Source organism: Alligator mississippiensis, chromosome 6 (genome assembly GCF_030867095.1).
Source record: "Alligator mississippiensis isolate rAllMis1 chromosome 6, rAllMis1, whole genome shotgun sequence".
NCBI classification, from domain to species: domain Eukaryota; kingdom Metazoa; phylum Chordata; order Crocodylia; family Alligatoridae; genus Alligator; species Alligator mississippiensis.
In genome coordinates, this window is record NC_081829.1 from 8,919,625 (window position 1) to 8,936,553 (window position 16,929).

General features: G+C 44.9%; 1 long non-coding RNA gene across 1 annotated transcript; it reads right to left on the reverse strand.

Moving 5' to 3' along the window:
* Window positions 1-6,443: 6,443 nt before the first annotated feature.
* Window positions 6,444-16,869, reverse strand: LOC132251124 (uncharacterized). The gene is made up of 2 exons (XR_009462945.1): window positions 9,430-16,869; window positions 6,444-6,586 (listed from the first exon to the last, which is right to left on the reverse strand). It is a non-coding gene; the product is annotated as an uncharacterized LOC132251124 (long non-coding RNA).
* Between the last annotated feature and the right edge of the window lie 60 nt (window positions 16,870-16,929).

A 16,929-nucleotide genomic window follows, 5' to 3' on the forward strand; every position in this document is an offset into this window, starting at 1 on the left:
GGAGACAGCGGTCCCCAGCGCGGGCCGCTCTAGCTGGGGACTCTATGATCTTGGCCCTAGGCATTGGCAGGGTCGTTCTGCAGGGGAGCAGCTGGGACTGGCCTGGAGCAGGGCCCAGGGAGACCTGCCAGGCTGTGCCCCTTGTGGGGGGCATTCCCAGAGTGCCCTGTACAAGTGCCCTAACTTGACCTGAGCAAATGACCTGATAAAATATTTGTTTGCATTGCGCTGCATTTGACTGGCGCATGCTGTGCCTCGTACTCAAAGCAAGGCCGGAGACCAAGCCTGCCACGTCCTGCTGGAGCTGGACATTCATCCTGCTGTCGTAGCTGGTGTTTCATCCGCGCCGCCCGACAGAGCCTGAACTTGCTCGGATCAACGTCGTGTTGCGGGTGCCGCAGGACACCTTGGAGAGGAGCTGGGTCACCGGGGGACCCAGAGGCTGTTCAAGCCACTGGGTTGGAGATTAAACTGAGCCCCCCGCTGTCATGGTGCTTCTGCTCGGCCGCTTGTGGGCTCGGATCGAGTGTAGTCTCGCTGCCCGAGTCAAAATGGATTTACGTAGGGCTGCGCGACATTTCACCACCGGTTTTGTTTCAACGCTAGCAAAATCGAAACGGAATGGATATGGTCGAAACAGCCTCGAAATAAAATGAGGCGATAATAGGGAAGGTTGAAACAGGCTATAACTTTGTCATTTCTGGCCTGATTTGGATGAAACTTGCAGGAATGGTAGCCCCTTCTGAGGGTGTGAAGTGTGCCAAGTTTCAAGAAGATAGGTGCAGGGGGTCAGAGAAACTGCACCCCAAAGTCTTGAGAACCAAACTTGTGTCACATGTACGTGTTAAGCCACAGCGGGGTGAAAACTGCAAGGGTGGTAGCTCTTACTGAGGCCACCAAGCCTGCCGGCTTTCAAGGAGATAGGTGCAGGGCTTTGGGGGAAACTGCACCTCAAGCTGCGAATAAGCAAAACTCGTGACACGGGTGTCACTGTGTGTGTTAAAGCACAGCAGGGTGAAAGCTGCAGGGGTGGTAGCCCCTGCTGCGGCCATGAAGCCTGCCAGCTGTCAAGGAGATCAGTGCAGGGGTCATGGCTTCTGGGGCGTACATCTAGGGCTCAGTGAACAACTGTTCACCAGGGCACCCTTGGGGAAAACTAGGAGTAATGGTCAGTCTGGACACCCTAGTTGTGAAGTAGTTTTTCCTAATGTTGAGCCTGTAACTATCTTCCAGGAGTTTGTGACCATTACTCCTAGTTTGTTCACCGAGCCCTAGATGTACACTTCTGACGTTGCGGTAAGCTGTTACCAAGTCCCCTCTGAGCCTTCTTTTTCAGCCTGAAGAGTCCCAGGTCCCTCAGCCTTTCTTGTGTGGCTTGCCGTGCAAGTCTCTGATCATGTGAGTGGCCCTTTTCTGGACTCTCTCAAGCTTTACCATGTCCTTGTTAAGGTGTGAAGCCCAGAGCTGGACACAGTCCTCCAGCTGTGATCTCACCAGTGCTGAGAAGAGCCAAGTAGAGCAGGAGAATCACTTCTTTGCAATGGTTTTGCTGGAGATGCATCAATTGATGCATGCCGGCATACTGTTGGCCCTGCTGGCTACAGCAGCATACTGCTGGCTCATGTTCATACTATGGTCAATTATTACCCCCGGGTCTTGGTGACAAGTGATGGGGGGATCTTCAGTCCTGCTGCCTGATGAGCGGCAGCAGTTGCACAAGCACCCATGTCACGAGTTTTGCCTGTCAGCAGCTAGGGGTGCAGGGCCCCAGAACCCCCCTGTACCGATCTCCTTGACAGCTGGCAGGCTTTGTGGCCGCAGCAGGGCCTAGCAGCCAGGCCTGCAGTGGTTCCCCCTCCTCCAAAGACAGACACAGTTGCACGAGCACCCATGTCATGAGTTTTGCCTGCCTGTGGCCAGAGGTGCAGGGCCTCAGAACCCAGAAGCCCCTGCACCAATCTCCTTGACAGCTGGCAGGCATCGTGGCCACAGCAGGGGCCACCATCCCTGCAGCTTTCATCCTGCTGCGCCTTAACACACACAGTGTCACCCATGTCACGAGTTTTGCCTGTCAGTAGCTTGAGGTGAAGTTTCCCCAAAACCCTACACCTATCTCCTTGAAACTTAGCAGGCTTTGTGGCCTCCGCAGGGGCTAGCATGTCCACAGTTTTGACCCTGCTGTGGCTTAACACATACGTGTGACACAAGTTTTGCTTTCAGGATTTTGGGGTGCAGTTTCTCTAAACCCCCTGCACCTGTCTCCTTGAAACTTGGCAGCCTTTGTTGCCTCAGCAGGGGCTACCAGGCCTGCAGTTTTGACTCCACTGTGGCTTAACACAAACGCATAAAATTTTACAGAATATTAAAATAAAATGGTACTTCTCCTGCGGGGATGTCTGCTGCCTTCCTCGCTCTTGCTACATGTTGTTCTGCATCATAAAGCCACCACAGAGCCAAACAAGGTGTTGAGCACATCATGCTGAGCTGGTGGGGGAAGGTGCACCATTAATCTAAAACTTTGCATCGCATTTTTTTAACTTGTATTTAAATGAAATAGCTTTATTCTACAGAGAAAGCAATGGTTCACAGAGTCGCTCAGACCTCACAGTGCAGTTATAATTTCCTGGAGCGGCATTGTGACTCTGCAGGAATGGAGAAGCTAGATCCTGGCGTTAGAAAAACCTCCAGTGAGCAAAGTATCTTGAAGATGTTGTTTACCAAGTAATGCAAGGCTAAATAAGTGTTCCAGGGAGAAATGGGGAACCAGCAGTCGCTGTATTTTAGTGTCAGATGGAATAATGAGTAATGATACTCAGCTCCTTTACTGTGTAGCATTTTTCATCTGTAGACTTTAAAGTGCTTTTGAAAAAGAGGGCAAGCAAGTCTGTGAATTAATAAAGGACTTTGAGTTCTTTTGGCATGCTGTGTAAATACAAACAGGGAAGAAAAATAGACCTGCTGGTGCTTGCAGGAAAGTCAGTCTGTCCCTTTTCTACTCAACCTCATGTTTCAGGGCTGCCTATATAGAAGGGACCGAGCCAAGCGGAACGCTTTGCCTGCTGCTATTATCCTTGATACATGACAGTTTGGCTTCTGTTGCTACTAAACTCTTCAACTGCTAGATGGCAACACAGATTAAGGGAGGCGACACTGCAGATCACAGATTCCTGGGAGTCTGGGATTTTTCTGGATAGACACTGCCAAAAGAAACATGTTAACAAATGCTGAAGTCCATTTACAGTCAAACATAGAGCTGCTTTGGTATGTTGAAAGAGCCTGGGAGTCACAACAAGCTTGTTGTGAAAACGATGCATACAATGGGATTGGGTCTTAAACAGCAACAAGGGAAGATACAAAATAGCAATCGCTAGCCAGCCAAAACTTTTTGTTTTAGATTTTAAAAAAGGTCATGGGGTGGAAAAGGAAAGGGCACTTAGCTGCTCAGTCTGAAAGCTCATACCATCGTGGAAGAAACCTAAAATGTGAAGTGTATTTGAAAATAAAAGAATGGAGCAGATGAGCTGTTAGATCAGGGTCGGGCAATTATTTCAGGCAGAGGGACGCTTACTGAGTTTTGGCAAGCCATCGAGGGCCGCATGACAGGCAGCCAGGGGCAGATAAATACTCAGTTTCTCAATTTTTAGGGGCCCTGTAGGTGGGATAGAAAAACCTGGTGGGCCACATCTGACCCACGGGCTGCATTTTGCCCACCCCTGTGTTAGATGCAGAGGTGGATCCAGAGGGGGTGCAACAACATGGTTGCATCCCCCTTTGCACATGTTGCATGTGAGCTCTCAGAATGGTGTCTGCCCAAAGACCCTATTTTCACACTGCTCTGGAATCAGGGGTGAACAGTTCCATGCTTGTCCCCTCCTTTCCCCTGCTCTGAATTCATTTTCTGATAGGAGGAGAAGGCAGAAAAACCGCAGCATCCACCCTCTGGAGTCCAGAGCCACCTGAAAGCACAAATTCCAGCCACATCGTCCCCAGAATATCTGGATCATACAGAGCTCTGGGACAGGCTGGGGACCGCTGACTAAGTAGCAGCTCTGCAGAAAAGGACCTGGGGGTTACAGTGGACAATAAGCTGAATATGAGCCAGCAGTGTGCCCTTGTTGCCAAGAAGGCTAATGGCATACTGGGCTGCATTAGTAAGCGTGTTGCCAGATGATCAAGGGAAGTGACAGTTCCTCTCTATTTGGTACTGGTGAGGCCACATCTGGAGTACTGTGTCCAGTTTTGGGTCCCCCACTACAGAAAGGACGTGGACAAATGGAGAGGGCCCAGAGGAGGGTTAGGGGGCTGGGGAAAATAACTTCTTGAGAAGCAGAGGGAACTGGGCTTATTTAGCCTGGAGAAAAGAAGATGGGGGGTGGGAGGGGAGTAATAACAGTCTTCATCTACCTGAAGGGTGGTTACAAAGAGGATGGAGCTAGACCAGGGGTGGGCAAAATATGGCCGTGAAGCTGCTCATGGGGCCAAGCACCATTGGAACCAGTCCGCACTGCACTCCAGCCTGCACACACCCTGCACCCGCTGACGGCACTGCCCCAGCCAGTATGCACAGCTTCTTAGCAGCTGCCCTGGTAGTACTCGACTCCACGCACCTCCAGCAGCTCTTCCTCCTTCCCCTGCTATGCTGCTCTAGGACCAGGTGGCATGTCAGGCAGCACATGCCAAGCCAGGCAGGGGGAGGCTGCAGCTGGGCAGCTCCTGCCCCAGCATGTGGGGCTCCAGCTCCAACTCCTGGTTGCTTTCCACCCACTCAGCCACCTGGCATGATGAGCAGCCATCTGGGGGTGGCCAAGTGGGTGGAAGGCAGCCCTGCTGGGAAGTTGTGTGCACTGGCCAGGGCTGGGGCAGGTGGGAGCGTGGCACAGTCTGACTCTGGTGGGAACAGGAAGGGCAATCGTGGACTGAATGGGGACGAAGGGAAGGAGTGAACCGCACTTGCCCCTGCACTGCGCTGCACTGCCTAGGTGAGCTCTGCTGCATGCATCCCCTTTCCCTCCTCCCTCCCTCCCTCCCCACTGCCCTGGCCAGGTCTGGGGACCTAGTGCATAGGCAGACCCCCCACACACTTGCACCCCACTTCCCACACACACACACACACAATATAAACAGTAAGACTATTTTGAGCTATTATGCAATTGCCTCTATATATACCACTCAACAAAACATAAATCAGGACTAAAAATATTTTTAAATAAAAATATGTCATAGTAAATGTTCAATTTTTAATATACAATTTGTTTTTTATCTATCATTTGTTAAAATATCTTCTGAAAGATTTTGTGTGCACAGCCTTCAACAGCTCACCAAAACATGTCAAGTGACCCACCAACCAAAATAATTGCTCACCCCTGAGCTAGACCGTTCTCAGTGGTGGCAGATGGAAAAACAAGGAGCAACGGTCTCAAGTTGCAGCAGGCTCTTTCAACTTTTCTTAATATCCAACCTAAACTTTCTCACTAAAAGAGTGGTGAAGCACTGGAACAGGTTACCCGGAGAGGTGGTGGAATCTCCATCCTTCAAAGTTTTTAAGACCCAGCTACACAAAGCCTTGGCTGGGATGATCTAGTTGGGGCTGGTCCTGCTTTGAGCAGGGGGTTGGACTAGATGACCCCTTGGGGTCCCCTCCAACCCTCATTTTCTATCATTCTGTGACCCCACACTGACTGGGCAGGAAGCTCAGAGCTCACTGCCTATGGCAGCAAACCAAAGTGGGGTGATCCTCACCCACCTTGCCCTGTCCAGACTCCTCTACCAGGTAGAGGCCCTTGCCAACGCAAGGTTCTGTTCATTCCAACAGGTACCTAAGAAACATCCTATATCCAAAATGTAACAGTTCTTAATACTATGAGTAGACAGGCCACTGTAAGGAGACTGTAAGCTTATTTCTAACTTGCTTCAATACTAGTTGAGGAATAATTTTGAACACTTTCATAATTTAAAAGAAAATACATTGTTAGTTTTAAAATTCACTCTCTTAAATAACAAACTGCCTTGCCGCTCTAATGTGTGGGCGGCTGTTGAAACAGGCACTCTCGGCATAATGCCCGTTTCTTGGTGTCATGTCATGCCTAAGCTATGCTCCAGCCTTGACAACTCTTTCTCACATGAGTAGGCATTTTTCATATTAGGCCTATGGACCCAAATCTTCAAAGAGCCTGAGCGCTCTGGCATCAGCCCAGCAAGATGCCTGAACCTAGTCTTATAGTTTAGCATGGGAACAAGCTTGTTGACTTTGCTAGAACGACTCGTGCTTAGGTTAGGTACAGATATAAGTGCTTTGTTGGACTGTGACCAGAGTGTACCATACTTTGCAGGATCCAGCAAAGTATACAAGCCTTGGGACTGGAGCTGTATCTCTGTTCTTTGTAAAGTATAGCGCTGTTTTAGGATAACACACCAATGCTAAATAATAAGCATAAAACCATTGCCAGCTGTCACAATTTTATTGCCAGTCTTGTGATATTCAATGTTTTCCTTAAAGCCCGCCCCCTCTTGGTGTCAGGTAATTTCATAAGAATCTCAGTTTTCTTTAGATTTTAATGTAGGCTTCTGGCTGTCGCAATGGTGGAGACTGAAAATGCAAACATGACAGGTTTAAAAACCAGAAGGCAATTAAAGTGAACCCTATATTTAATCTGAAAATCAAGTCATGTATGTGATAAATTTTTCCCACCGTTTACAGTGAACATTAAAGCCAGCAAAGCACAGCTTGCCAGTGGCTCTGACAATACATTTGAGCAGATGAGCAAAGCTGAGACCCATAGGCATGTTCAATCCAGCTGCAACAGATGTAATGCTCTTTCTTTATTGGCGTAGCAAGCTAAGAGCATGCTGCCAAAAGCAGCTTGTCTTGTCTGGTCTCAAGAGCCTCCATATTCCATAATGATACTTTATACAGTCAAGAAGGTAATCGAGAGAGAAACGTTGTCTGGCCATGTACCGTTCAAAAAACAAGCATGTAGAATCAATAATGCTGTGAAGCCAAAGATGGGGTTTTCCACAGTTACTGTTCTAGGTGAGGGGTGTCAAACTCACCTCCTGGCCCATGCTGGATCTGAACTGTAGGGCTCCTTGTGAGCTGGATCCAGCCCAGGGCATGGGGTGGCTTGGGAGGCAGTGGTGCTGGCAGTGGCAGCAATGGCATCTATTCCAGTTTCTGCCCAGTGCATGTGGCAGTGGTGGCTCCAGCTCCCACCATGTGCCATGCACCCCTTGCCAAAGCTGGAACTGCTGCTGCTAACACATTTCATGCCAGAGCACTGGCTCTGGCACAAAGCTGCAGTGGCAACAGCTCTGGCTCAAGCACAGGGCATGGTTCACATGAATGTGGCAGGTCCAGCTTTCACCACGTGCCCTGGGCTGGAGCTGAAGCTATTGCCACTGACTCATGTTTCAAGCCAGGGTGGCAGCTCTGGCTCTAGCACAGAGTACGTGGTGGCAACAGCTGTCTCCCCCTCTGACGTGGGGCACAAGTCATGTAGTGCCAGTGGCAACAGGGCCAGCTGCCAAGGAACTGGGGCTGCAGCAGTGGGGACAGATGAAGTGGCCAGCGGGCAACAAGGGCTGTTTTAGCCTTTAATCGCCATCCTGCCACTAATTGCCATGTCCACCAGGGCCCAACAGCCCCAGACTCTGTGGCAGACAACCCCCGCTGGCCACACTTGCCAACTCCCGCTGATCTGTCTATAGCCTGGCAGCCTGGATACAGTGACTCCATGTACAGTCTGTGAGCCTTCTTTTTGACACCCCGTGTCTAGGCCTTTCACATGGACAAGAATATTGCTTAATGACCAGATTTGTTCCAAATCTAACTCCAAATGGTCACATTCCAATAACACATTCCTTGGCGTCTCAGACCAGCAGAGACTCCCTATGCCTGGAGAAGGGTGATTGCGCTCAAAAGCTTGAAATAACTTTTTTTTCCCCCAACTACTCAGTTGGTCTGATAAAACATACCACATCTACTCAATGAACATTGCCTGCCCACATTCCAATAACTTCTTCATTTGTCTCTCAAATCTGCAGATCCACAATTTTTAGATGTGACTTTACCAGAAAGGAGCAATTTAGCAGCTAAGATTGTGATGTAAGCGCAGCTAGAGAGAAACACTTAAAAAGTCTGTAAATAATGTTGTTGTGGCCAATTAAGGCTTCCCATTTGTTAGTAGGTAGCATCTCCTGGCCAAAGGGAACTGAACAGTGGCAGCTGGGAAAGGAGTATGCTCCCAGAAGGAAATGTCGGTTTGCAAATGTCGAGCTTATGACACATGGCAGAGCAGATCCAATTCTGCCCAGCAGAAGGCAGTGGACTGCATGTAGAGCAGTAACGTCATTGCCAGGGATCCTGGTTTTCTCCAACTTAAAAAAATCCCAAATTTTCTGTTAAAAAAAGTAACCCCAAATCCATATTTTTCCGCAATTTAAATGAAACACCACTAATATATAGATATATATAATATATATAGTGATGTTTCATTTTAATCATGGAAAAATGTGGATTTGGGGCTACTATTTTTTAACCGAAAATTGGAATTTTTTAAATATCAGATAAAACCAGGATCCCTGGTTGTTACACCCTGCTCCCTCCTTACTCCCCAATTTTTGCACTAGAAGAAGGAAAACGGTGGTCACACAAGCTAACCAATAAGCAACCTGGAAATGCAGGAAAGTCAATTAAACAAGATGAAGGCACGTGTATTTTGAACGCTAGATTTAAGGAGGCACTCACAAGCAATTGTACAGCCTTTAGTTACGTGTTTACACAGCACACCAATATAGGACTTAGTTCTCTGATGCCTCAACAAAACAGTGATTACCTTCCTACTCAGCCAACAAAGCACGATGTTATGTTAACAGTTAGCAAAGTCGCTGCTCCTGGAAATCAAAATAAGCAACTGCTTTAATAGCAGAGATCAAAACTGCGATATCCCAAACCAACTAAGCAAGCATCACACATAATGAATCATGGTTAGTAAGATAGGACATCAGATATAGTATGCAGGTAACTTGTGGTAGTGATCTAAATTCACACCCTGATGTAAAGCTTCTCTCTCTAATGGAAAGGCAATAAAGAGATTTAGAGAGCGGGATAGTTGAACCCAATTCCCAAAGGCAAAGACCCTTTTATAAAAGACTTGAAAATTCAGAGACCCTAATAAATGCAGAAGATGAGCCTATTAGGTAACTCCTTCTTCTGCTGGACCACAGTTAAAAAAAAAAAAGAAGTGTGGGGACATTTAACAACCATGTTCAGTTAATTCAAGATTTACCTGCTGACAAACCAATGTGCAGACATGTAAGTTATTCATCATCTGACAAGTGTGCAGGATTGATCAGTTAATCTAACCACTGGCAAGCCATTGCACGCGCTGCACCTCTGTGCAGGGAAAGCCAGCCAATTCTTTGCAGACATACCTTGTAACTTTTCTTACTCATTTTTTCTGAGCTCTGGCACAATCACCATATAGCTGCATCCGTGTTGGCAGGAGGAGGAGGAAGGAAACACAGCTGTTTTTTTCCACGGGTGCCTTGCTTTTAGGAATGTCCATTAAGGCAGCTTTCCACATTAGTCATCTGTATATCTAGCTGGCTTTACCTGCGCAACCAGATTGCTGTAAAATACTAATGTCTAACAATATTAAGTGCACAGAACACCTGCAGCCTGACAACACCCTGCTCCAGTTCAAAAAAGCTACACCTAATGCTGTCAGCTTATCTTGAAAACATCCCCTAACAGAGTGCATCTAATGCTTAGAGCAGGAGACCTCTAAGCTCTATTCACACTTTGGCTCCTCTTATTCTTGTTAATGTAACAAGAGATGCATGTTCTCTGCTTTACAGACAGGAACAAAGATAAGACGCCCCGCCTTGGATAAGATATAATCTAGACAAGCAAAAGCAGAAATGAAGAATGAGAAGGGATGTAACATGGCATCAAAGCAACTGAGCAAGTATTTTCCAGTGTTTCATCCTAAATTGGACAAGGATCCTCTTGAGCCTGTGGTCACAGAAACACACAGGAAGATAAGGTTCCTGCACCAAAGAATTTAAAAACCAGTGAACTGGTTATCAAACCTCTCTGTGGTTCAGTCAGCTGAGCTGTGATGTAGGATGTGGGCCTCCCTGTCAGGTGACCGGGTAGCTTAATTAATTCTGTCTTTAAAATGCTTTGTGATAAAAGATGGATTGGCATCTGGCTGGGGTCATCTGACCCCAGCGCTCTTTCCTGCCTAGGCAGGGGGTCGGACTTGATGGTCTGTTGAGGTCCCTTCCGACCCTAACATCTATGAATCTATGCTGTTCTTATATAAACTGTTATCATATGACTCAGTGGGATTTAGATGGGAACTAGTGATTTCGTATAAACTTCAGGTGTAATTAATGATCCTCTAAGCCATTTTATCATCAAAACATTCTTATACTGTAAGAGTTGCCAAATGTACCAATATGCTCCTTGTAATTCAGTGAAACCAAACTCAAATTAGAGGATTATAGGGATTGAATGGGGTGTTGTATAGCAACAGTCCTTAAACTGGGGCTATGTGGTGCTTATTATATAGATTTTGTGGTGCACCAGTGCAGGGTTGAGCTTCAGCAACATTAAGTAACTCAGGTATAATTCCATTTTTGGAGTTACACAGCTGCTTCCTAATGGCCCAGTATTAGCAGTTGGTTGGTGTTAGATAGCCTAAGATGCTCAACGACTTTCAGTTTCAGGGGGACTAGCTGCCAAAGACAGGATTTATATTCACAAATGCCATATTTGGCTTGGCATTGAAAGGATACTGGCAAGTTTTACTAACAGGTTTGAGTACTTACCTTAACTTGTACAGAGTTGGCAGCACTGTGAATAAAGAGGGAAGTCAGCTCAATGTTTGGTTTGGTTTTGAAAAAACTAAACAAGCAAAAAAAAAAAAAAAGAACAAACCCCAAAATCCTGAAGTCATTGAAGGGGAGGGTAACCCCCCCCACAGAAGTAGGACAGAGTAGAGAGCAGCTTACTAGTTTACCCAAACTTATGAAATTACAATGAATAAAAATGTCTTTATAACGTTCTCTTATATCCCTCTTTTCAATCAAACAAAAATGGCCAGTTCATCCATATCACTGCAGGGAGAAAACCAATCTGGAGCTGAATATGCATCTAAAGCCCATGCTGTCCCACCGTTAAGGGTTAAAGACCAAGGCAGCACTATGGACAGACGTGGACTTGCAAAAAAAAAGATAGCTTCAAACAAATGAGCAAAAGATTTGACCAGAAGATGAGTGAGAAATGAATGGAAGGCAACAGGACAGCTAAGCAGGTATAGCGGTGACCTAAGATCAAAGGAATATAGATGAGAATAAGGGTTTCAGCTTTCAAGTACATACCCTACTGCTGTACACTATCTTTGTAGTCTTGTTCAGAAATGGTATTTAATTGTTTAGAGTAATTTCAAACTAGTTATTTTAGCTTCTCTCTTTACTACCTTGTGGTTTGTAAGTGTCCTTTCCCCTGCGTGTTGATGCTTCTCTTGAATAACTACATTGCACATTGTTACCGAGATGCAGAAGGATGACAGGTCCAGGTTTAATGTTTGGCATGACCTAATCTTGGCACAAAGTTACAATTAATACTGCATGTAGAGAGAAATATCACAGGGATGACTCTTTATAGCCAACACACCAGGTTTTCTTATCTGGCTGTGTACCATATGTCAGAATGTATTAAATCACACTGAAAATCAACATGAACTGCAAAATTTGTAGTGATTAGATTTCTACCATAGAAGCAAAGAATCCCAATTCCTTACATTTTCATCTGGCACTTGGACTGGTTTATATATCAGTCCAATAAAACACTTACGTGCCTGTATACATTTTATACATGTGTGTATAACTGTACAATATCCCAGAGCTAAATAAGTACGACTGTGAGAAGCTACGTGCATAAGTGTTTAAAGGACTAAGAGCAGACTGTATAAAGCAATCCATGTCAAATACAGCTGAAAGTGTGTCCCAAATATTTAATGACTAAACTGTTAGTGACACTGGCCAAACCCCCAGACAGAGTCACTTTCCAAGGAAATTCTGAGTGACATCCCTCGATTGTTTTTAATCCCTCCCTGGGTGTTAACTATTAGCTACTGGGTGCTCATCAATCATTAGCACTAGCAAGAAAAAACTATTACACTTACTGGTGTACTCTAAACTTGCAAAAAAAAAATAGACATCCCTCAGGAAAATGCTGAGTATGAATGCTCATGTGAAAGCTCAGAGCAAAGTCAATGAATGCTCATGTGAAAGCTCACATTTGCAGTGGGTTTCGGTATCATTTTAAGCTACCTGAAAATAACAGAAGATTTCATGAAGCTCTTTAATTAATACAATTTATTCTGCAATAGGAGATTTTAGAGGGTGTAGGTAGGTTAAGCAACTACTTTAGTTTTGGGCATAGTGTGAGACCTGAGAAGATGAAAACAGGAGGTTTTCACGAAAAGGCCCTGAGGGCTAAAAGCATGAATTGTAAAATATTAGTGAGTAAAAGCAATGTTTCTACAGTGTTCAAGGGAAACAGTGTCACTATACTTCTTAAGTGTGGGGAAATTTTGAACAGATTAAATCCTAAGCAGGTAAGTGGATGATGGAAAGTTTCTAATAGAGGGTTAAAAAAAGATCAGAGCAATTGGTACTCTTAACCTATATCATCTTTGATAAAAAATAAAGGTGTTAGAAAACTACATCTCTAGAACAGTAGTTTTCAACCTTTTTAGGTTCAAGGCATCCCTTGGAAAATGCCAGCTTTCAGCTTTCACTCTTGACTGCAGAAAAATGAGAGAGCAATTCTTTCATTGCAAAGAACTCAGAAAGACTAAACAGGTCAGAATGTTTTTGATACTATGGATTCTTATTTGAAATCTCTGGTTTTCTCTTATGAATCATGTATAAGTGTTTGCATACCTAATATTCCACAGCACCCTTAAATGGATCTCATGTCTCTGTGGTTGAGATTCCCCTAACCTTTTGTAGAGCAGTGAAAGGTTTTTATTGACTACAGGGAGCTATATTCAAATTATATTGCATCTAATTTAGGAAAATGACGTATTAGGGAAGCGACAGTGGAGCTTTTTGTTTCTGATAAAAATTCAAGTGCATCTGATAATGGCTGTTAGATTCCAGAGCAGCTAAGACTATGATATTTATTTTAGACACTAAACTCAAAAGAATGACTGTGTATGGCACTTCAGCTAAAACAGTACTGTCTCCTACTACAGGCAAGTCATTTCCAAAATCAGACAGCAAGTTACAAATGAGCACAGGCTTCAACCTGCCCATATTCACTTGTTTTCATAAATACAAGGAAAATTACTTGTACTGTCATATTGAATGAAATAGTTTGAATGTTTGTAATGGTTGCCCATTAGCCAGTTTTAGGAAGAAGATAAGATTTATCTCCTTATCTAGGTCATTGTTTTGGACTACGTGTGAAAAATCCAGACTTTGCTTAAAGTTTTAACTCTTGAATTTTATCTTTAGAAGTCTTTTACAAAGAGAACCTAACAATGATCTTTTAAGCAAATATCCTGAGTTCCGAGAGATCAAACCCTAGGGCCTTTTGGAAAGATTGGCAAGAAAAGGTCACTTGCAGTGGTATGGAAGTTCCCCAAAGTAATTAAAATGATCAACAAAAGAAACTAATTACTAAGCAAAAGAATCTGTTGAGTAAGATCCGAGCCCAAGTTTGGGGGTAATGACAGGTTTGAGTAGGAGTGGCCCAAGACGGCAGCTCACTCAATAAAAACTGTAACTTACTGTCCCAATTTGGAGGTGACTTCACTTGCAGAACAACGAAGGAAGAATCGCAAGTGTAGGCCGGATCAGACTGATCACCTGAACCACCCTCTCCGTGAACACGAATCTCTTAGTTCACGCTGAAGCTGCAGAGCACCCAAAAGGGACTGAAAGAAGGGGACTTAGTCCTACCAGTATTGAGGCCAGCCCATTGAATCGTATAGCTGAGGTGAGCCCATTGAACCGTACTACTGAGGCCAACCCATTAAATTGTACTACTGAGGAATGAAACCATATTTAGGTGTTTGGCTTCTCGGAATTCTAGGATTGTAAGTATATTATGAAAAATAATAGTACTGATTCAAATTTAACTTTTAGTTGTAATTGTAGTTGTTTTTGTTATACTAATTCTTATAGCATTGTTTGGGAAGGAAGTGCATTTGGAGCATTGTTTCTGATATATGTAATTATTGTGTTCTTAATGTTTGTGGTATTTCTTAAAGCTAAGCAGTGTAATATACGTAGCAAAGAATTTTAAAATAAAATTAGAATGAATTAAGTGTGTAATCATTGTGAAATCATGCAATCAACTAACTACTCCCCCAGCCAGTGCATCAAAATGAATCAGTAAATTGTGTGGGATTTTCTCTATTCCATAACCCACTAGAGACAGTACAAATCTATTTATTAAGCAAAAAAAAAACAAAAAACCCCCCACACAAACTTTCATTTTCAAAAGGGAGTATGTTGAGCGCTATAAGTCTTTACCACCCTTCACCACGTGCAATCATTTACATCTGCCCAAAGCGGATGTCAACTCCTATTTTGATTTGTTCTGCTCATAATTTGGCGCAGTGTAAAGGACTGCGCCTGGAGCAGGACAGATGTCATAACCCAAGTACTCTTTAAAAAACACAACAAAAAACAGTAAACATGAAAATTTTGTTTGTGACCAATGGAGGGGTTAATGTGTGTGAATGAAAGGAGTTAACATGGATAAGGCCTGAAATAAGTGGATGATTAGGCTGTGAAATGCATCCAAACAAAGATGCAGAGAAATTTGTCTTTTCTGGCAGAGACTTTGTTTAATAATTAAACCCGAGTTCTGATCCTGAATCAAGCTCCACGTGAGCGCTGGGATTTGCCCATATGACATTCATTGTAGGGCTGAGGCTTTCGTTAACATGGCAATATTATGACTTTTTTTGCATAAAACATATCCAGGAACACCATCGATCAGAATCTGATTTCACTCCAAATGTAACAGCCCTCGGTGAAATCACACAGGTCAAGTAACGTTTTCATGATTATTGCAGCCCTGGTAGATCTGCTCTTAGATCCACCAGTATATCCCATATTATTAAGCCGAGTGTTGTTATATACCCAGCAGGTGCCTAGTCTGAGCGCCTCAAACTCACGATGGAAGAGACTGTGGGAATGAAGTGTAAATCCAGTGTGGCAATATATATATCTATGGAAGGATTAGCAAGATGGATTTTGGCATACTGTGTTAAGTGGCCTAAGGCTAGCAGTTCTTCGAACCAGATATGCCTTTCAGGTGCAGTTAAGGTACCATGTTGTAACCGCTATAGTCACTGAGAATAAGACAAAATATTTAACAGTATTCTGTAAAGCAAGGGCATGGCATTATCAAGAATACCGGGTTCAGTCCAACTCACATCGTTACTGAAAAAATTTTGCAAGATGAGTGTGGGTTCAAAGCAGGGCAACAAGAATGACAAAGGGCCTGGAAAAAAGTCCTGTCTGATGAGAAAATGGAAAGACGGGATTGTTTATTGTAAAAAGATGAAGATTAAGAGGGATTGATACAGGCTGGGAGCAATTTCAGCATATTTTGTCAAAACAGAATGTTTCAGTGAAGCCAAAACATTAATCAGAAATGAAAGAGGCGGACATCATAGCAGGGCAATTACGATGCTGGTTTGCGGTATGGGAAATTCTGCTCTGCCTCAGTTAGGAGTGAACTAGTTTGAAACACTCTAGCCTGCATTACTCAGAGACAGGACTTGAACTTGGGTCTTCCCCAGTGACCTAGGCACCGGGCACGTAGAACATGACACTTATATGATCCACTTAAGAGAAAAAGTACATTAAATGACAAATGGTGAAAACCTGCTATTCTCCGATATGAGAACAAAGGGGCATCTGATCAAATGAAGCAGTAAGAGATTGAAAACGCATTTTTTCATGCTGTGGAACTCGTGGCCGCCACGCAGGACACCGGTCAAGAGTTTAGCACATTCACAAAGAGACTGGACGTGCACGAGTGAGGATATCAGAAGTTAACGGCTAACATTAGCCAGTCCTGCAAGTGCTATGAAACGTCACCTTTCAGGCCAACGGTTCGGCCTCCGCTTTCTCGCACTCTGGGCTTCCTTTGGAAAATGCCAGCTCTTCGCTTTCACTCCCTTTTTGACTCTTGAAAAATACCAGAGCAAGTCTTCTGTGCCAAAGGCTGCAGGAAGCTCGCAGCAGGGCACAACGTCCTCGACTCTCTGAACTCCTATTGCAAGTCTCGGGGTTGATCTTATCTTGCGAGATCAGCGTTAGGGTTGGCGTTGGCACACCTAACGATGCCGACATGGAGGGAGCGGCACCCTTAGAAAGATCTCATGGCGCCCGGTTGAGAATCACGGCTCGCCCCCTCAGACCGGCCATCAGGAGCGGACCCCGCGGTGTGCACTGGGGCGCTTGCCCCTCCCTTTATTCCCGCTCCACCCAAAGTTTAAAGCCACCTGCCTGGCAACCGCGGCAGCGCCGAGGGAGTCAGCCGACTTCGAGGCTCGTTATAATCTACCTGGTCCTTTCCAAATGGTTCGCTGCACGGTGCCAACAACCCTCGCTCCTCCTCAAGAGTCTCCATGTTGTTATTGATCATTATTATTATCCTTACTATTATAATTATTAGCTATCATTATTAATCATTAATTATTACAATTATTATTATAGTTATTGTTAACAACCACTTTCAATCTCAGCCAGCTACCCCTGTGCCCAGCAATGCCCGGGACCTGCCTTTCAAAGGAGTCACGGGAGCAGCCCCGCCCCGCCCGGGGTTTAAAGGGCCCGGCAGGGGGGCGGGGCCTGGCTCGCGGCGCACGCACGCACGCCGCCCCGCCCCCC